Source organism: Rattus norvegicus, chromosome 9 (genome assembly GCF_036323735.1).
Source record: "Rattus norvegicus strain BN/NHsdMcwi chromosome 9, GRCr8, whole genome shotgun sequence".
Taxonomy (NCBI): Eukaryota; Metazoa; Chordata; class Mammalia; order Rodentia; family Muridae; genus Rattus; species Rattus norvegicus.
Genome location: NC_086027.1, coordinates 92456841 through 92478839, shown reverse-complemented (window position 1 = coordinate 92478839; position 21999 = coordinate 92456841).

Here is a 21999-nt window from a genome sequence, read left to right as displayed (position 1 = left end):
GGCTTCCCCTCCCCATCCTCCCCCCATTACCGCCCTCCCCCCCAACAATCATGTTTACTGGGGGTTCAGTTTTGGCAGGACCAAGGGCTTCCCCTTCCACTGGTGATCTTACTAGGCTATTCATTGCTACCTATGAGGTTGGAGCCAAGTTTAGGTAGTGTTTAGGTAGTGGCTTAGTCCCTGGAAGTTCTGGTTGCTTGGCATTGTTGTTCATATGGGGTCTCGACTCTTTTACCCACAACCTGAAACAACATTGGGTCAAATTAATGCTCCAATAGTGTAGAATGAAACACAGCCATCTGTCTTGAGCAAGAAAGACATATTTAATTCCCTACCTCAAAGCCTGATAGATTAAGGTCCTAAGGAGACTGCCAAATTAGGGCCGTGTGTTCTCCTAGGAAAGGTCCTGAAACAGAAATTAAGAAGGAAAAATTAAGGAAATCTGGAAAAGTGAGCTTCCTTCTTGGCTCATTAACTGTGATGGGTGAACCATAGTAATTTAAGGTATTAATAAAGATTTACATGCAGGGTATATAGGGACATTTTACTCTCTACAAATATTCTAAATGGAAAAACACTCAGAAAATACAATGGTATATGCCATTACTCAAATCACTCAATTCTTCCTTTATTCTGAAGAACTACAAAGTAGACTTCTGCTCTAATTGCTTAGTTCCCTCAGTGGCACAAAGCACTTACAGCACCAACAGTGCAAATTTCCTGCTTTGAAGTCTGTAATCTCCATCCCTGCTGACATTAATTCTGATCCAAACGTAACTGTGCTCAGCTCCTGAAGTGGAAACTTCTGGTTTCTTTGGAAAGTCAGTTGTGTCGGATGCTATTTTGCTGGGGAAAACCCGTGAATGAGTGGTTTTCTGAAGCAGACACAAGTGAAAGGATGTTTTGCTAAGGCAAGGATGTGAAAGAACACATGGTGTACCTAACAACACACATGTATTGGGTCACCTTACGGGCGTTGTTGAGTTCCGTTTGTCTGGACTTCATAGAGAGAAACACACCAAGTTTGGTTCCTTATTGCCACTTCTGCAGACTCGGGCCAATTGGCAGAGTGATGTCAGCTGATACATATTCAAGGTGGCAGGGGAGGAGGGGGTTTGCTAAGACAGACTTATGTGCTGAGGCAAGACATGTCATGAGACAAGACCCTTGGAGGAAATGCGATATTTGGAGGGAGTATAAATAGGACTCAACAGCCTATGAGAGGGGCTTGCTTGTAGAGCTAGCTTTGCAATGATTCTAGGTCTTAAGTCTTCAATAATCTTTGCATCGTTGAGATAGGCACTAGAGAGAACTTCTCCTGGCATCCACAGGGATGCTAAACCTCCTGCTGATTTGTAGCAATTCAGCTGAGGCCTGGCTGCTCCTGCTAGGTCATGCCACTGCTGCTGCTATCCTGACACTATCTAGCCGGAGGGCTGGTATATCTGTGAAGTGTTTGAGAGTGGATTGAGCTGATGCTGCTGACATGTAAACTGACCTGCTGCTAATTTCCTGACAACTCGGATGGGGTTTTTCTCTAAAGAATCATTCCTAAGCAAGTCCACTTCCCCAGTACACTAATGACCTTTCTTTTCCACTATGTCTGGCAAGTGGTGGGCTGGAAAAGAGGTTAATGTGTTTATGAATCCATGTTAAAAGTAAGTGTTGAAAAGATTTAAAGCTGTAAGCTACAAGCTATTACATCCAGGAGAACATCTTTCACCCGACAGATCCCTAGCAACCATGGGAGAGTGTCTCAATGATTCTCACACCTTATCTTCTACTAGCCCCACAGCTGCATTAACATCTTGATCTCAGGTAGCTCTCCCTAGAAAGTTTCAGCATAAGAATGAGAACACTACCATTTGGGACCATTTGGGACCATTTGGCGAGGTTAAAGTATTTCCTCCTAGTCTTAGATACTATCTTAGTCACTACATCACTCTGCTCTTTAACAGTAGACGCTTATAGAGCACTTTCACTCTATAGCATAGGGTACAATGACAAAGTAAGGAACTGGTCTGGCCCAGGTCACATTTAGCCAATCACAAAGCTGGAAGTAATTGGTTGGAGAATCGATACATAAAGGATTGCTTTTTGAGTAGCAAATAAGAACCCTCAAGAAGTCTCAAGATCTCTTGTTTGTGGTAGAAGGATAGAAGGAAGGAAGGAAGGAAGGAAAGAAGGAAGGAAGGAAGGAAGGAAGGAAGGAGGGAAGGAAGGAAAGGGAAGGGAAGGAAGGAAGAGAAAGAAAGAAAGAAAGAGAGAGAGAGAGAGAGAGAAAGGAAGGAAGAAAGAAAGAAAGAAAGAAAGAAAGAGAGAGAGAGAGAGAGAGAGAGAGAGAGAGAGAAAGAAAGAAAGAGAGAAGAAATTAACAGGGGCTGTGTTAGAGTTTTACTGCTGTAAAAAGACACCACAACCAAGGCAACTCTTATAAGGACATTTTAATTGGGGCTGGCATACAGGTTCAGACGTTTAGTCCATTATCAGCAAGACAGGAGCATAACAGCATCCAGGCAGGCATGGTGCAGGAGGAGTTGAGAATTCTACATCTTCACCTGAAAACTTGTAGGAGAAGACTTACTACAGGAAGCTAGAAAGTAGATCTCAAAGCCCACCTCCACCATAACACACTTCCTCCAACAAGGCTATAGCTCCTAATAGTGCCACTCCTCGGGCCGAGCATATTCAAACCACCACTGGGAGTATGGCTCTGGCGATGATGCAGTGATATTCCTGGTTATGTCCCACCTGGTTATGCCCCACCTAGGATCATGTGTGTGAACAGCCACAGGCTGAGACAGAAAGCCAAACACCAGGGATTACCAGTCTTTCTTACTCTTTATATGATGACGTAAGCAAACAATTCATTTCTCAGTACTTCAGAGGGCTATGCTCTCCACAAACTCATCATACCCTATTGGGTTCCAGCAGCACTAGCCAGAGGGCCAGCTTTTCAGTCTGGGAGCCTTTGGGGAGCCCACTTATAGCATTGCATCTGGGGAGAAAAATTAATGAATTACTTTTGGGGGTGGCATATTAAATTCTTGAGAATTTTCATTAAACTTTCTAAGTTCACAATAAAACCATTAAAAAGTGATCATTGGGTTCTGGGATAGTGATTCCCCCTGAAGTCCTTTTATTGTTGAGGATAGTTTTAGCTATCCTGGGTTTTTTGTTATTCCAGATGAATTTGCAAATTGTTCTGTCTAACTCTTTGAAGAATTGGATTGGTATTTTGATGGGGATTGCATTGAATCTGTAGATTGCTTTTGGTAAAATGGCCATTTTTACTATATTAATCCTGCCAATCCATGAGCATGGGAGATCTTTCCATCTTCTGAGGTCTTCTTCAATTTCTTTCCTCAGTGTCTTGAAGTTCTTATTGTACAGATCTTTTACTTGCTTGGTTAAAGTCACACCGGGGTACTTTATATTATTTGGGTCTATTATGAAGGGTGTTGTTTCCCTAATTTCTTTCTCGGCTTGTTTCTCTTTTGTGTAGAGGAAGGCTACTGATTTATGTGAGTTAATTTTATACCCAGCCACTTTGCTGAAGGTGTTTATCAGGTTTAGTAGTTCTCTGGTGGAAATTTTGTGGTCAATTAAATATACTATCATATCATCTGCAAATAGTGATATTTTGACTTCTTCTTTTCCGATCTGTATCCCCTTGACCTCCTTTTGTTGTCTGATTGCTCTGGCTAGAACTTCTAGAACTATATTGAATAAGTAGGGAGAGAGTGGGCAGCCTTGTCTAGTCCCTGATTTTAGTGGGATTGCTTCAAGTTTCTCTCCATTTAGTTTAATGTTAGCAACTGGTTTGCTGTATATGGCTTTTACTATGTTTAGGTATGGGCCTTGAATTCCTATTCTTTCCAGGACTTTTATCATGAAGGGGTGTTGAATTTTGTCAAATGCTTTCTCAGCATCTAATGAAATGATCATGTGGTTTTGTTCTTTCAGTTTGTTTATATAATGGATCACGTTGATGGTTTTCCGTATATTAAACCATCCCTGCATGCCTGGGATGAAGCCTACTTGATCATGGTGGATGATTGTTTTGATGTGCTCTTGGATTCGGTTTGCCAGAATTTTATTGAGTATTTTTGCGTCGATATTCATAAGGGAAATTGGTCTGAAGTTCTCTTTCTTTGTTGGGTCTTTGTGTGGTTTAGGTATAAGAGTAATTGTGGCTTCATAGAAGGAATTCGGGAGTGATCCATCTGTTTCAGTTTTGTGGAATAGTTTGGATAATATTGGTATGAGGTTTTCTATGAAGGTCTGATAAAATTCTGCACTAAACCCGTCTGGACCTGGGCTCTTTTTGGTTGGGAGACCTTTAATGACTGCTTCTATTTCCTTAGGAGTTATGGGGTTGTTTAACTGGTTAATCTGTTCGTGATTTAACTTCGGTACCTGGTATCTGTCTAGGAAATTGTCCATTTCCTGCAGATTTTCAAGTTTTGTTGAATATAGGCTTTTATAGTAAGATCTGATGATTTTTTGAATTTCCTCTGAATCTGTAGTTATGTCTCCCTTTTCATTTCTGATTTTGTTAATTTAGACACACTCTCTGGGTCCTCTCGTTAGTCTGGCTAAGGGTTTATCTATCTTGTTGATTTTCTCAAAGAACCAACTTTTGGTTCTGTTGATTCTTTCTATGGTCCTGTTTGTTTCTACTTGGTTGATTTCAGCTCTGAGTTTGATTATTTCCTGCCTTCTACTCCTCCTGGGTGTATTTGCTTCTTTTTGTTCTAGAGCTTTTAGGTGTGCTGTCAAGCTGCTGACATATGCTCTTTCCTGTTTCTTTCTGCAGGCACTCAGCGCTATGAGTTTTCCTCTTAGCACAGCTTTCATTGTGTCCCATAAGTTTGGGTATGTTGTACCTTCATTTTCATTAAATTCTAAAAAGTTTTTAATTTCTTTCTTTATTTCTTCCTTGACCAGGTTATCATTGAGTAGAGCATTGTTCAATTTCCACGTATATGCGGGCATTCTTCCCTTATTGTTATTGAAGACCAGTTTTAGGCCGTGGTGGTCCGATAGCACGCATGGGATTATTTCTATCTTCCTGTACCTGTTGAGGCCCGTTTTTTGACCAACTATATGGTCAATTTTGGAGAAAGTACCATGAGGAGCTGAGAAGAAGGTATATCCTTTTGCTTTAGGATAGAATGTTCTATAAAGATCCGTTAAGTCCATTTGGCTCATGACTTCTCTTAGTCTGTCGACATCACTGTTTAATTTCTGTTTCCATGATCTGTCCATTGATGAGAGTGGGGTGTTGAAATCTCCCACTATTATTGTGTGAGGTGCAATGTGTGTTTTGAGCTTTAGTAAGGTTTCTTTTACGTATGTAGTTGCCCTTGTATTTGGAGCGTAGATATTTAGGATTGAGAGTTCATCTTGGTGGATTTTTCCTTTGATGAATATGAAGTGTCCTTCCTTATCTTTTTTGATGACTTTTAATTGAAAATTGATTTTATTTGATATTAGAATTGCTACTCCAGCTTGCTTCTTCTGACCATTTGCTTGGAAAGTTGTTTTCCAGCCTTTCACTTTGAGGTAGTGCCTGTCTTTGTCTCTGAGGTGTGTTTCCTGTAGGCATCAGAATGCAGGGTCCTCGTTGAGTATCCAGTTTGTTAATCTATGTCTTTGTATACAGAAAATGTGGTACATCTACACAATGGAATATTACTCAGCTATCAAAAACAACGGCTTTATGAAATTCGTAGGCAAATGGTTGGAACTGGAAAATATCATCCTGAGTGAGCTAACCCAATCAATCACAGAAAGACATACATGGTATGCACTCACTGATAAGTGACTATTAGCCCAAATGCTTGAATTACCCTAGATGCCTAGAACAAATGAAACTCAAGACGGATGATCAAAATGTGAATGCTTCACTCCTTCTCTAAAAGGGGAACAAGAATACCCTTGGCAGGGAAGAGAGAGGCAAAGATTAAAACAGAGACTGAAGGAACACCCATTCAGAGCCTGCCCCACATGTGGCCCATACATATACAGCCACCCAATTAGACAAGTTGGATGAAGCAAAGAAGTGCAGGCCGACAGGAGCCGGATGTAGATGGCTCCTGAGAGACACAGCCAGAATACAGCAAACACAGAGGCGAATGCCAGCAGCAAACCACTGAACTGAGAATAGGACCCCCGTTGAAGGAATCAGAGAAAGAACTGGAAGAGCTTGAAGGGGCTTGAGACCCCATATGTACAACAATGCCAAGCAACAAGAGCTTCCAGGGACTAGGCCACTACCTAAAGACTATACATGGACTGACCCTGGACTCTGACCTCATAGGTAGCAATGAATATCCTAGTAAGAGCACCAGTGGAAGGGGAAGCCCTGGGTCCTGCTAAGACTGAACCCCCAGTGAACTAGACTGTTGGGGGGAGGGCGGCAACTGTTGGGGGAGGGTTGGGAGGGGAACACCCATAAGGAAGGGGAGGGGGGGGGATGTTTGCCCGGAAACCAAAGAATTATTATTAAGTATTAAATAAATTAAAAAAAAGTGATCATTGGGCTTTCGGCTAAAATTATCAATGTCAATACATTCGGCTGCTGAGAAATGAAGCTATGAATATAATAAGCCTTGGGTCAAATAGAAAAATAGGACTTGTGTGCTCAAGTGATTGGGTGGTAATTGGTGCATTACAGCCTCTGAGATGTAACTAAAGCCGAGAAAGAAACTGGCAATGCTCAATGCCGTTAGTGATACCACCTTACTGAAATAAATTATGCTGTTATTGCTTAAATTTTATTTGTTAATGTCCCTATGTATAAATTAACATGCACCATTCTGCAGCATTCATTTCTGAATATGAAAAATATTGCGATCCTAGGTGACAAAGTTAGTTCTTCATGTAAAGAAGAGAATTGAAATAGATGCTAAAACAATGCAAACTTTGTTTCTCTAATTGTGTGAGTTAATGCAGATCATTAAGAATAATTACCACCATAACAAATTATGAAGAAAATAAATTAAATTTTTATTTTATTATATTATGTCTCTTATGAGATTTTGATACATTTTCTTATGTTTTAGATTTCCATAGCTGCCTGTGGGCTGTCAATTAACTTCTTGATATTATGTTTCTCAATGTAGCAACATCCTTGATAGCTTACTTTCATACTGTTGGCAATTGTAATTCTTTTATGAAGAACACACTAGTATTATTATTTTACAGAAACATGACTGTAATTTTTAAATTATTTGATTATTACTGCTTTTTGAAAAAGATACTGGCATGTAGATGAGTTAGCCCTAATACCAGTACGCATAAGCACTCATTTTTAGTAATGTGGTATGTAGCTTCCAAATTTAATCATATTCACATTATTTATTTATCAAAGCAAAAGAACAGTTTAAATACTTAGTGTCAATTATTTCAAATGGCCTTTAAATTAGCAGAGATGTCAAAAAAAATCTATGTGCAAATGTCGAGGCACTCAACACGAAATCCAAGTATTACCAGTTACGCTTGTGTAATGATTTTCTGCTTCGGGTGAACATTTACATACAAGATTCTTTGAGTGAAGATTCCAACAGTGAAGCATGAAGGTAGCTTCTTAGAAAGCTCTAAGCCACTATTAAAATGGAGAGGTTGGAAAATGATCAGAAATCAAAAGAAGCTGGACTACTCAAATAATTGCAAGTCATAGACCATGCCACTAAGTCCAGGAACTTGACTGCCCAGCCACTTTCTGTCCTTACAGGACTCCTCTATTTCTGTGGTTACTAGGACATGCTCCCAGCGTGACATCTTTGCTAGAACTGAACAACGATGGATACCAACAGGATGGACCACAGTAAAATCAGATTAATCAAGCTCAACCCAGATTCATGACTATTGCAAAGATGTACCAGATCTGCAGGAATAGCTTCTACATAGCTTTAGAGACAGACAGAAAATCTGTACATATAACAGAGCCAAAGAAACATAATTATATAATTGTAATTTAGCAAAGTTATCCTAGTCTTAGTCAGGTTTTGTGACCTTCACTAGTAGATAGACAATCATACATCGTCTACGTATATAAGGCATGAGTACTATTTCCTGGGCAATCAACCCTTGCCTAACAATTGGGCTATAGTAACTATGAAAAATCAATCTTAAAGACCAGAACAACAACAACAACGACGAGAACAACAACAACAATGCCTCATTTCTATGTCTCAAACTCAGCCAAGACCCTAATAACCCTAGTCAGGAGGATAATTACCTCCTCAGTGGGTAACTGCCCCTACTCTAGGATGAGCAGTTGTCTATGAAAACTAAGGAGTCAAACTTATTTTGTGTGTCAAAAAGGATTCTGTTTGCATTCATATGTTAAAATTTTTAACAGTACAGACAATTTAACCATGGTAGAATAATTCAAATTATAATTGTGTAGCTAGGTGTTCGACTTGGTTGAGTCAAAATTTACAATAATATTGGTGACTAATGTAAGATTCATCATCTTGAGAAAGGACCATTTTCTGTGATGAGGCTGAGCTTTGTGGTATGATATGATCATTAGCCCCTTCAGGGACATAATTATTAACAATGGGATAAAATGCATGAACAACTTTTTATAGACATTAATTAGTTTAAGGACCTCTGACCACAACTGTTTGGTGAAATGACTTTAGACTTTTAATCAGTCTTGCAACGCCTTCCTAATAGGGGCCTTTAAAATCTAGCCTAACATGTTCATTTAACTGCTTTTCCCCTGTAAAATGCCTCTAACCAAGGCTAACACCACATAACTTAGAACTTTATTTCCTCACAGTTAAATGTTGACTTTTGCTCTGGCAATTTATTGACGAAGTTGCTCTGATAATATGTTCGTTTAGCACATTAGAGTGTAAGGTCCTCACAGTGTTTGAAAATAGCTTGTGAAACGTCATTAATCAATGCTAAATATAACAAGTCAGAGAAAAATTGCTTCAAGGGATGTGCTGGGTTGAATTCATAAGGAAAAGTATAGAGTTACTGAAGAAGGTTGCCTCAAAAACAACACATTATCATAAAAAAATCTGTTGACTTATCAAGTGAGATTTGTCCACCATATTTAAAATTTAAAAATGAATAGGTTTGGGTAGGTGGTGTTTTAATAGCTAATTAAATTACTTCAAAATAATTTAACTTCCCCCCCCCAATGATATTTACTCAATAGTCCTTTCTGTCTTCGAAAGCTTCCTATGGGGGTGTTGTAAATTCTAATACTGATGCTACCATAACTTGCATAATTAGAGTAGAAATGTATAATTGATAAACCATCATAATAGCAACTAATAATTATGAATGACGACCAGAAGATTGACTTTTTTGATTCTGTCAAGACTGTTGACTTGGCTTTTCCCCACCTACTCCTGAAACTGTAGTCATTTTCTCAGTCTTCTTCAACTGTTATCCAATGTAACCAGAGTTATGGGTGGTTGTGAGCCACACCATGTGGATACTGGAAACTGAACTCAGGTCTTCTCCAAAAGCAGTAGACACTCTTGACTGCTAAAATGCCACTCTAGCTCCCTCATCAGAAAACCCCACATGTTTGACAATTGAAGTATTAGGATAATACTTTATGACTCTGATAATAGAACAGGACGACAAACATGGGTTCTTCTATATTAGCCATATCCAATTCATGTCCCATAGCCCATCCTGCTGTTAATGCTAAAGAAGCTGCATCAGGAATTCAGGTGGTCTGAGGAAGAGTAGATTCTTAAAAGGTTTGCAACATACATGTAAATATTCTGTCTTGTCTAGAGACTCCCAGGCAAGGTTCTACTGTAAGTAAAGCCAAGGAGACAAAACTGGCTTCTTTAGAAGTCATGAGCCCCTCTCTCATTGCATATCATTGTACAGAAGAATTAACGGTGGTTGTTCATGGCATTGTTGCACTTGACGGATTGTATTTATAGGAGCACAGAGTAGCATAAGGAGAGATACTTCAAAATATCTTCAGAGAAGCATGAAAAGAGATTCTCCAAGATGCCTGGTTTGAAATACATAATTGAACAAAGACTAGAAGTGAAGTCTATTGTAAGCAAAACCTCTAAACACATTTCTTTTGTATATTAAAAAAAAGTCAAATTATCAGATAATAATGTATCCGAGACAATTTATATTTCCTGGCAAATTTTGTGATGAGAAAAAATGGTTGGTCTGTTAGTCTGAAATAATAATATACCTGTCACTGTGCTTGGAGTATAATGTTGATAGTGAATTGTATAACAAAAGCATCATATGCAATTTTTCAAATGAGGAATGCATTCCTATCCTTTAGAATTGCCTCAAGGAAGAGAGGGCTCACATAGCTTATATGATCGTGAAAGTATTACTTCCATTGAGCTTGGAAAGTATGACTGTACTAGCAGCTTTGTGAGGTGCACACCTAGAGACATGGTTACAAAACAAAACATTACAAACCAAAACCACCTAAAAGGTCCTTCCGTGACTGGTTAACATTGTACTGACATAGAGGCCAGTCAGAGCTACATGCTGAGATGCTCTCTCAAAGCAAAGGATCAATCAAAACACTGCCTGTGTGGCAGTGAAGGTTCGGTGAGAAAAGTACTCTGTCTAGAGAGATTTTTGAAAGCTTACCTTCAGAACTGTTTGCCGCAAGGCCCTGGGTTCGGTCCCCAGCTCCGAAAAAAAAAAAAAAAAAAAAAAAAAAAAAAGAACCAAAACAGAACTGTTTGCCATACTATGGGTTGGGCATCTCTTGACATCCTAACATGAGTTCCTGATCTGTATCAATACCTTGATCAAAATAAATGAATTTATAGAGTCGCCCAGATGTGAATTTTCAAGGTCAAGAAGAATTCAAGTTCTGAAGGTAAGGCCCACTCTCAAATTTGACACCAGGGAGGTCTCTTTCCATGTTACAACTGTACGTGCTGCATCTGGCTTACACTCCAGAGGTGCTGATGACTTTGATGTCAGCTAAAGTCCTCTTCACTTGGCAATGAAATACCACCATTTATCACTATTAAATACACAACGGAATTGGAGGTATTTGACCACAATGGAAAAAGCTGGCATGAAAATATAAACAAAGGGGTATATTGTACTTCAAATATGAAATAGTCTCCATGGGCTGGTGTGTTAAGATATTTGGTGAAAATATTTGGGATGGGTAGAATCTTTAGGTGGACAAGACGTCCTCAATGAAGGTCACCAAGGGCAGACTTTGAGGCTTCATATCAAAGCCAATCTTTCTGTTTGCTTTGTTTCCTGAGTACAGATGCAGTGTGGCACCAGCCAGCCCTCTGTTCCTGCAGCCACACTTTCCCTGCCATGTCTTCCCTGGTATGACAGACTGCACGACCATGAAAATATAAGCCAAGATAAGCCTTTTTTCTTTCTTCATTTTCTTTCTTCATGGTATTTTGTCATAATATCAAGAGAGTAAGCAAAGCACAGTATGTATTAAATTTGATAGCATAGTATAGCTATCAAGTCATATTAAAATGCAACACCTAATTCTTCCATATAGAAACATTTCATAAATAAACAAAAGTATATATTATAATTTTAGTTACTCTAATATTTCCCATGGATAATATGAATTAACTTATGTCATAGGCTGATATATATTTTTCTTAGCTTTCAAAATAGCATGAAAATCCTATACCTCAAAAGAATGGATAGCTAGCACCAAACTAAATGTTTGCCATGTATACATAGTAAGTATATCTCTGAAAAGATTTTTATAAATTAAAATGAATAATCTACTGCTAATTTTGATTTGTATCTGCAAGACACTAACATAACCACACCCACACTGAGTACCTTTATTAGTACTTTGGCAAGGTAGATGAACAAATAAAATAGCAAATTTATCACAGCGAGAATTTTAGGTAAGGAAAGATCTTTGAGAGATGGAGCATGTCAGTGGAGCTATTTGAGAGAATTAAGATTCAAATTGTATAAGAATATGCTATCAATTGGAAAAACCTTCCCACGGTGGTAATGGACAAGGTGGGAGCAGGAATTGAGATTTAAGAGTGGCTTAATCCAAAGTAATTGTGAGCATGTGGTTGATTTACTAAGGAAAAGTGGGTTTCTACAACAAACACCAGCCTTGGTAATTATGGCATTAAACTCTAGCAGAGAATACAGCGGTCCTACTCTGAATATCAGAGAATATTCCTTCTCTATGACAAGAATGGCTATTCTCTCCTCTACAACACTGTCTTTGGCAGAGGAAAGCCTCACATCTGAATAGGAAAGGTCTGTCTTCTCTGGATATTGTAATGACATGTTTTATTCTTTTTAGGATTTATTTTCTTTTTAATTTTGTGCATATGTGTGTGTTAGGGGCAGGGTATGTGCACGTAGGTTTCTGTTTAGACCAGAGACATCTGCCCCTTTTGGACTGGAGTCAGAGTCATCAGAGTCAGACAGCTGTGAACTGCCAAAAAGTGAACTCAGGTCCTTTCCAAGAGTAGTCAGAGATGCTGAGCTGTCTCTCTGTCCCCTGGCTTACTTTTGATTAAAACTATGCTGTATTCTAGACTTCAGATAATAGTCTAATTATTGAAAAGGCTACTTAAACTTGCTTAAGTTATTAGAGTTATTTATTAAGGTATTTATTGCTAGGGATATTTTAAACCTGATCATTAACAGCATGTTTTAATCTCAATTCTTTCTCAGCACAAAAACATTACTTTGTTTTATGAATCCTGAGTGTCTTATACATATGTGCGTAGGCCATTACCTAATCCGTATGTTTATTTATGCTTCTTTTCACAAGCCACAAGCTCACACGATTACTTCTAGTATCTTTTGTGACTTAAAAAAAGTGTTAGAAAGTCTCTAGATGCAACAGTAGTGTAGAGTGATTGCTTTAACGTTTTTGAGTCTCGTTGTTCTTTCCCATGATACCTGGACCTCCCTCCAATTTCATCCTTTAAGTGTCCTAAGAGCTTCCAATTAGAAGCTAGTCCCTCTTCTTTCTTCCCCCTGACCCTCATTTCCTCACAGTTATATGAGAAAACATCATCTCTCCCGAGAGACTAACGTGGCAAAATTGCATCCTGTCTTATTCTAGAATTTTTATTTCAGTTTACCATGTGGCCTTATAAAATGGGAAGTTTATTTTTAAATTCTTCCTCGGTGGGACCATTTAAAATAAAGGATGTGATCTGAGAATAAAAACGCATTGTCCTCTCTTCTGGGGGAAAAACAGAGCTCCAACCAGTTCAGAATGCACCTTCAATTCACAAAGGAATGTAGGCATCCAATCAAAATAAAACTGAACCTGGCAGACGATGGAAGAAAACACTCTTGTAAATTCCCAGAGGGTGAGAATAGAGATCTGGCAGAATGAATTCTCTAATTCCATAAGCAAATTTACATATCAAATTTGCCACATAGAGTTATTGAATGGATAAAAATAAGTTAAAATGTCTTCAGAACTGAGGCAGTAAAAGTATATGCCTGGTACAACCAACAAGGTAATATTGTTCTTGCACCGAATTTGCGCTTGTTGAGTTCCTGTCCTGACTTCCTTTGATGATGACCTGTGACGTGGAAACATAAACCAAATAAACCCTTTCCTCCCCAAGTTGCTTTTCATCATAGCAATAGTAACCTTAACTGAGACTTGATCATGAAATATGAAAAGGACATTGTAAAAGTATTACAGGCTAGTAGCTCAAGGATATAGGCAGAAATCCTAAGCAACACTCTAGTTAATCATATCCAATACTGCTTGTGCAGATACTGTATCATGATCCACTTGTCTTATGTCAAGGTTGGTTTAGCACTAATAAGTCAGTAAGTGTAGACCATTGCTGTATCAGAATGAAGTACTGCATTCTGCTTCTACAGGGAATCAGATTAAGAACCAGCAAACTAGGAACGGAAGGGGACTCCCTTAAGCTAATAATGTATCATCTACATAGTGCATTCAGAACGCCTCATGTTCAATATGGAGAGATGAGATTCTTCCTCTTGACTGTGTACCTCATTGAAGATGCCTGCCTGCCTTCCACAGAGGGTTATCCTGATGATCCTTGGCAGTAAGGGAAATGAAATGGCGTTCTCCATGCCTAGATGGAATTCCTAAGAGTAAAGAGTAGGCACCCTAAACTGTAATAGTTTCCTATTATCTGTGGGTCGTTTTGCTTTGGTGTGATTTCTTTAACCCATGGTGAACTGTGGTCTGAAAATAATACTTAGAAAATCCCATATATAAACAATGTATGAATCTTAAATAACTTTTATTATGGTATGTTGTTATGCTAATTCTATTTTATTAGTTATTGTTATCTGTACTAGGACAAATAAAATTTATCATATGTGTATGTGCATTAGACAAACAGTACAGAGAGGGTTCAGTAGTATTGAAGAATTTGGCATCCACTGAGCCTCTAGGAACAGGTTTCATATAGAAAAGGAAACATTTCTCTATGTGAGTGAATGCCTGCGTGTGTGTGTGTGTGTGTGTGTGCGTGTGTGTGTGTGTGTGTGTGTGCGTGTGCATGTGTTACCTATGTAGCGTATCTCTGTCTTAGTGCATGGGGTGTGTGTTTGAAGTTCAGACTGAATGCAATTGTATCAGTATCTCCTTTGAAGAATACACACATGGTAACTGACAGGAGAACGCTAGGGAAGAAGGGGAAAATAGAGAAAGAACAAGGAGTAGTGGATAAGCCCAAGAAAATGTACATTTTCAAAGTATAATACAGTTTATAGACGGCAAAGATGTTCCACACATTGCTATGCATTTTTAAAGTACTGTTGACTTTTGTTTTCAAAGTACGAATGTTGTCTCTATAGGGATAGTTTGAACCAACTACTTTCAGTGTATTTTAATTTTTTATAAGTTGTTAGCTTTATGGGTTGCCAAACAGGTTTGTGTGTATTTAATATGCGACAGGATGAATCAATACACAGACATTTTGTGAATTCACTATTACCAGGTCACTCAACCTATCTATCACCTGGATGTCTCTTTTGGCTCGATTTTATTTTATAGGTCAGAGTATTCAAGCAAATTTGAAGCATATAAACTGTAACGATAGTCTGCATGAGGACAATGTGGTCAGTGTTCTTTGGGAAGCAAGAATGTGACTGAGTGGAGAGTTTCCATATTTCATTTCACATGTTGCTGTAAAATTCTGTTTTCTAGCTATGTATTTTGCCTAATGTCATCACTACCTTTAAGAAAGGAGCTTACACAGTGAAAACTAAAATTAACTTTCTTGCCTCTCTATTCAAATCTGTAGAAATAACACACTGTCCAATAGAAAGAGTGCCTCAAAGAGTTCCCCCTGGAAAGAGGTTTAGGGGGAACAGCAGAGAGATAGCTCGGATACTAGAGCTTAAGTAGCAGACGTTGAAGACATAAGCAGTGGGGAGGTATGTGGTTGAGTTGGATGTGGCAAGGTTTGCCTTGTATGAAGCCCTGGGCACAACCAATCTATAGCATAAACTGGAGTGTGTGCACATCAGCAATCCCAGCCCTCAGGAGGAACAGGAAGGTGACCCAGAGTAAGGAGCTAAATAATGAGTTAGCTGATGGCCAACCTGAACTATATAAGACTGAGTATCAACTCAAATAATAATAAATACACCAGCAAAGAGATTTACAAAACTGTGAGTGAGCTAAACAAATGGGCTTTGACTTTAGTTTCATAAGGGTATCGCATTCAAGAACTCTTTTAGCAGTAAGTCCCTTGAGAGTCCTTGAAGGAACTCTTTACTTGCTCAGGTCCTGTCAACAGGAGCCGGTAGCCTTCTGTACTCAACATGATGCTCTTTTTAGACCAGCGAGTTGCTGGAAAGTTTTTGAGTTATTTTTTTAACCAAAAATCAGAAATGACTTCATCATTGGAAGGCCATTGTATACTTTCATATTCCAAGAAATAACCAGAAATCTCACAGGAGCAGGAAATGAATGAAAAATTATAAAATGTAATAAATATTTCAAATGAGTACACATGTCTGTTCTCAGCCTGGGCCAGTCTGGAACCCTGGTGGCTTATGCCAAAAATCATATGATTCCACCAGTTTCCAAGCTTCCTAGTGGGAGAGCTTCAGGAGTGGGAGTGAGTAACTTCATGGATCTCACTAAGGTCCCTGACAAGTGTATAAATAATATCAGAAAGGAGGCAAAAAAAAAAGTAAGAAGGAAAGAGAGAAAATAAAAGTCTTGAAGTTAAATTTACTAAGTGCAACTTACCAAAGAATTCAACTACCTTAGAAACTAATTAATCCATGAAGAAATTAATAGTTGTCATTTAGGACAAAACAACAAATAAAGTCAATTATAGAGACAAACTTTCATATTTTTTTAAAAAAATGTAACATCTTGAAACTAAAGGGGAGAAAGTGAAGTGATACCGTGAAAACAAGAATTAATTTTACTCTGCTTGTTTTCGCTTTTAAAATATCTTAACTGTACTCACAAAGCATCCTGAGAGCTAGGGAAACCCTGATTCTGCCCAGCATGTGCTGCCAAAATGAAAATGAAGCATCAACTACCTTTTCTGTCGTTTACAAACTGGAAAAAAATTACTTGGACTTGTTGCAAAGGGAAACAGAAATAGTGATTTTTAAAAAAGAACAGATGACCTTCATATTTCACAGGCAAACTCTTCAAAAATATCTGAGTCACTGCTGAAAACTTGAATCCATTTTCCCTCACAGAAAAGAAATGCGGGATTATGTGAGTTCACAGGTGGAGCAGGGAGGGTTGATCCCTGGTTTATGTTTTAACAGTTGGGAGGAAAGAGATACTGGGAATCTCAGTCAGGATTCCTGAGGACCAGCAATGGCAATGAGCCATCCAGCTAGCTATGAAACAGAGATGGGTTATAAGGAGATGGGCTTATCTCTTAGAGCTCAGGAATGGAGCCTGTCTGCCTGAGGTCTCTGGCTCAAGTCTGTCATCTTGATGCTTCTGTGTGTAGAGCACATGGCCATCTAAGAACTTCTTCTGTCCATGTCAGATTGGATCTCAGTTCTATTCCCCAGTATTAATTTAGTTGGACTATTGTGGGTAGAGTCTCTATATACATTCCAGTTGTCTTTTGAAGATATTCACCCAGTGGGAAGAGCGCAGGTCTTAGGGAAGCAGTTGTAGGCATGCTGAAGTCTCTAATCGCACACCATCTGTAAATGATAACATTGGCCTAGAGAATGGAATGATAGGGTTGCATAGTGTATGAGAGGACAACATTGTAGCCGAAACACCTTGATGATGCTCATTTGCATAATAGAAAACACCTCCCTCATTCGGGCCCTGTACCTCAGCCTACTGACAACAGCATGGTTGTGAGAAAATTAAAGTACTAGGCTTAGTTTAATCATCAGTAGAACCTATCATTTACATGTATGTTCCCACACTAACAGCGGCATATGACTTCTGTTAGATCCATAGGCTCTTGGAGGCTTGATCCAAAGTGTTACCTCATTTTGACTTGCCGCACCATATCCATAAGAGTTAATACTGGGGAGCGGGTAGAGAGATGGGAACATAGGCTGCTCCCACGGAGGACCTGGATTCAGTCCCAGCCCTTCCCTGTTTAGCTCTCAACCCTCCTTCATTCCAGTTTCAGGGGATCAGACATCCTCTTCAGGCCTCGACAGCCACCAGGCGTGCATGTGATGCAATACATACATTCAGGTAAAACATTCATACACATAAAATAAAAATAATTTAATCCATACTGAAAATAAAACAAAACCCCAAACCTGATTAGCAGGTTGCAATGGTTTTAGAGAACTAGATGCCATATTTTGACATCTCTGTGTCTGTGTCATTTTACTTGTATTTTTTGATTGAGATTCCTGTCCCGTTGTCCTTCATCTATAGCAATAAGTATGATGAGTATGAATTATTGTCAAATATATGTATGGCAAATGTCATTTGCTAGAAAATGGCTTGTTTCTTAGATTTCTTAGTGATGTTTTATGAAGAGAAAGTCTTTTTTTTCTCCATCTTTATTAACTTGGGTATTTCTTATTTACATTTCAATTGTTATTCCTTTTCCCGGTTTCTCAGCCAACATCCCCCTAACCCCTCCCCCTCTTCTTCTATATGGGTGTTTCCTTCCCCATCCTCCCCCATTACTACCCTCCCCCCAACAATCACGTTCACTGGGGGTTCAGTCTTGGCAGGACCAAGGGCTTCCCCTTCCACTGGTGCCCTTACTAGGCTATTCATTGCTACCTATGAGGTTGGAGCCCAGGGTCAGTCCACGTATAGTCTTTGGGTGGTGGCTTAGACTCTGGTTGCTTGGCATTGTTGTTCATATGGGGTCTCAAGCCCCTTCAAGCTCTTTCAGTCCTTTCTCTGATTCCTTCAACGGGGGTCCTGTTCTCAGTTCAGTGGTTTGCTGCTGGCATTTGCCTATGTATTTGCTGTATTCTGGCTGTGTAAGAGAAAGTCTTATAATTGAAGAATACATCAATCAGTCTTTGACTAAAGGAGCTGCTCCCATTCTGACATCCAGGTGCATACTTCCCCATGGCCGTCAGGGCAAAACCTTCCCGGCTGGAAGTTTGACAACGTGAAGAGGTAACAGAATGGGCCTGGGTAACAACTGGGACTTAGAACATTCCTCAGGACAACCTAAAACAAAAGCCTGAGCAGCTACCAACCTACTCAACAGCCCCACCCCAATCATCACGCCACTGGCACAGGAGGAACCTGAAGATCAGAAGTTCCCCTGCCTGGTTCTGTTTCTCTCACAGCATTGAAAGAATAGGGAAAGAGGATGGTGAAATAAGCCGAATAGAGCACACCCTAATATAATCTCCCAATTCTCTTTGTCTGATTTCTCCCAGTAGTTCCCATTTTACACTCCACTGCACTCGAACACACACACACACACACACACACACACACACACACACACACACACACATACACACACACTTCATTCTCTTTGACAATCTGGTCCACCATGCTCTCTAGAAGAGGGTGCAAACTGATACTTAACCTGCCTGGCTCTTAGCAGGCATCTTGCTGGGAAACTGGCTTCTAGACCCTGAAGTTCTCTTTGGAGGAAGAACCTTGAAGTCTTATAGGCCCACCCAATCAATTGTAGTAGCAGGATGTCAAGTGGCAGCCTGCTATGGCCTTTGGAAGCAAAAGGGAGAAAGGTTGGTGTGTGTGTGTGTGTGTGTGTGTGTGTGTGTGTGTGTGTGTGTGTGTGTCTGAGTGCATGCAGTTACTGTTTCAAATGTCTAATTGCCTGTGTACTGGGGGTTCTCAGCCCTGGCTGTTCCCATGTCTCTCAGCTCTCTAAGGAGCTTCTACTGATATCTAAGATTGCCTTCGTGGCCTTCTCTTACCCCATCACTAGGACTGTGCCACTCAATATGGAGCAGGCTCGCACAGCAAATTTTCCCTTAAAGGGATCTGATCATTTCATTCCACAGCCACCACAGTCAGAGTCACGAAAGCAGCATGCTAAGAGCACAGGGTCAGAGCAAGTAAGATAACTTCAGTTTTTATCCTTAGGAAGAAAGTAAGTGAAGCTACGTGGTGCTAAAATGGGATACAGACAATATGTTCTAGAGAAATGTCTGTGAAGTGTCTCTGGGGCTACAGTGGGAGGAGGGACGGGAATGGAGACTCCATGGAAAGTTCAATTTCTGTTATTCAGGTCCAACTACAGCTTCTCTCTGCAGTCTGTTACCATTTGTTTTACTGTGGACTTATAGATGGCACCAAAAATAATATAAACATATCATCTAATACTTATCATGATGTAAGGCTGAAGCCTACTTTCCTTCATATCATTCCCCCTTAATCTGATAAAACTGTCCTCAGTTTAACAAGAACATCTTTGCAGCTTTGATTGTATAGGTAGACATATGACAACATACACACCAATATCTACATATATGTTATATATTCATAGTATGATATATTCACAAAAACATGCATATGCATGTTCTATATGTATATATGTATATATATATTAACAAATGGTTGCACAAGATGTGAAAAAAACTTGCAAGAACTACAACGAATTTTACATATATATATATAAACATATATATATACACATACACAATGCCTTGCATTCTTGCTGTCTTTCAATTTTTTTAGAAAAACAAAATGTATCCTGCATATTCAACATTGAATGCTCATTCTTTAGAATTGTATCATGCATGTTGTCACTGAATTAAATTTAAATTTAATACATTTATAATAATTGCTTATATTTTATAGTATTTTTGCTATTTTTCTATGGCTTTAATTTTGTGAAGAACAATATACCCCTTTTCACCACACTTTGACTATATCTCTGACTATTGTCTCAGACAAATTTCTAATATTGTACAAAATATGATTTTTTTTCAAGAAAGTGGACATATACTATAATATGGCTTTTAGTTGAAGGGGATTTATTTCAAAGTTATTCTTACGTTATATTTCTAAAACCATCTTTGCTTATCATATCCCTGTTTGTATCCTAGTGGTAGATTTTTGAAACTGTTTTTTTTCTTTTAATAGGTCTGTCAATTTTCTGTGTCTGTGTGATATAATGTAGCTATATTTGATTAAAATTAACTTTAATGATATGCCATTATATAAATATACCATGTGATATCATATATTATGTATTTCAATGTTGTGTTGTGGGAGTTCATCTCACTTTTTCCTCATTCTATATAATACTTAGACAGTTTCTGTAGTGCTCCATTGAGGTGTTTTTTATAGCAGTGATAGGTATGTACCAGAAAAGCCATTGCTTGAGCATCTTTGTAGGGAATGGTTAGTTTGAAAGGATAACTTTACATAAAGTTTTCATCTAGTTTTCAAACTCAGCCTAAATTGACCAAAGGCCTTTTCAAGATGTAGGTGCACCAAACATATTAAGGATGGCTCTCCTGTAGCTGAATCCTATCTCTACTGAGGCTATGTCTCCCAAGTGAGGAGAATGGTTGTGTGTAGATGAAATTCACCAGCTGTCTTCTACAGCTGCATAGATGAACAAATGCCCAAGGGACCTCACCAAAGACTGTGACAGTCTTTATATATAAAACTTCAAGATTGCCTCCCTCCTTGAGAATAATAAGGAACATGGTAGTGGTGTTCACTTTAGGAGTCAAAGGATAACTTTAAGGTCAAATCCTCTTCAATTCATTCATTGTTTTTAGTATCTCTAGTTTAATGCTATGAGACATTTCAAGTAGTTTGGGGACTGTATTTTCACCAGAATATATTAATTAGATATAGTTTTCCTTTAATCCCTTCCTAAACAAACTACAGAATCACATAAACATCTCCCTATAATTAAAACAATTGACTTAACATTGCACACCTAAATGCAAGCCAGAGAAACAAAGAAACATAACAGCTTAGTGGGGAAGAAAACTTGTGGATGAAAAACTTTCTGCTGTACATCATTAAGTGTATCACACACACACACACACACACACACACACACACACACACATACAGGCACAGAGAGAGAGGGGGAGGGAGGGAGGGAGGAAGGGAGGGAAGAAGAAGAAGAAGAAGAAGAAGAAGAAGAAGAAGAAGAAGAAGAAGAAGAAGAAGAAGAAGAGGAAGAGGAAGAGGAAGAGGAAGAGGAAGAGGAAGAGGAAGAGGAAGAAGAAGAAGAAGAAGAAGAAGAAGAAGAAGAAGAAGAAGAAGAAGAAGAATTAAAAAAGTCATGAATTTGAGAGGGAGTAACAGACCATAGAAGGGGAGATGTAGGGATGAAATAATGTATATATGGTACTCACATATGAAATTCTAAAATAAAAATGAAACATCAAACATCTGAGGTTAAAAAAGCAAAAACAAAGGCCATGGAAGTTGAGTAATAAATGTGACTGACTGCAGTTCAGGTGATCATAACCATAGCATAATCTCTGCTGTATTTACTCTTCCACCATTACAATGTGTTTCCCCAAGATTGCACTTGGCAAGTCTGAAATCTTTTACTTTCCTTTCCCTGTACCATCCAGGGACAGTCTCCTGAAAGTCTTAATCTGTAGGTCCTTCCT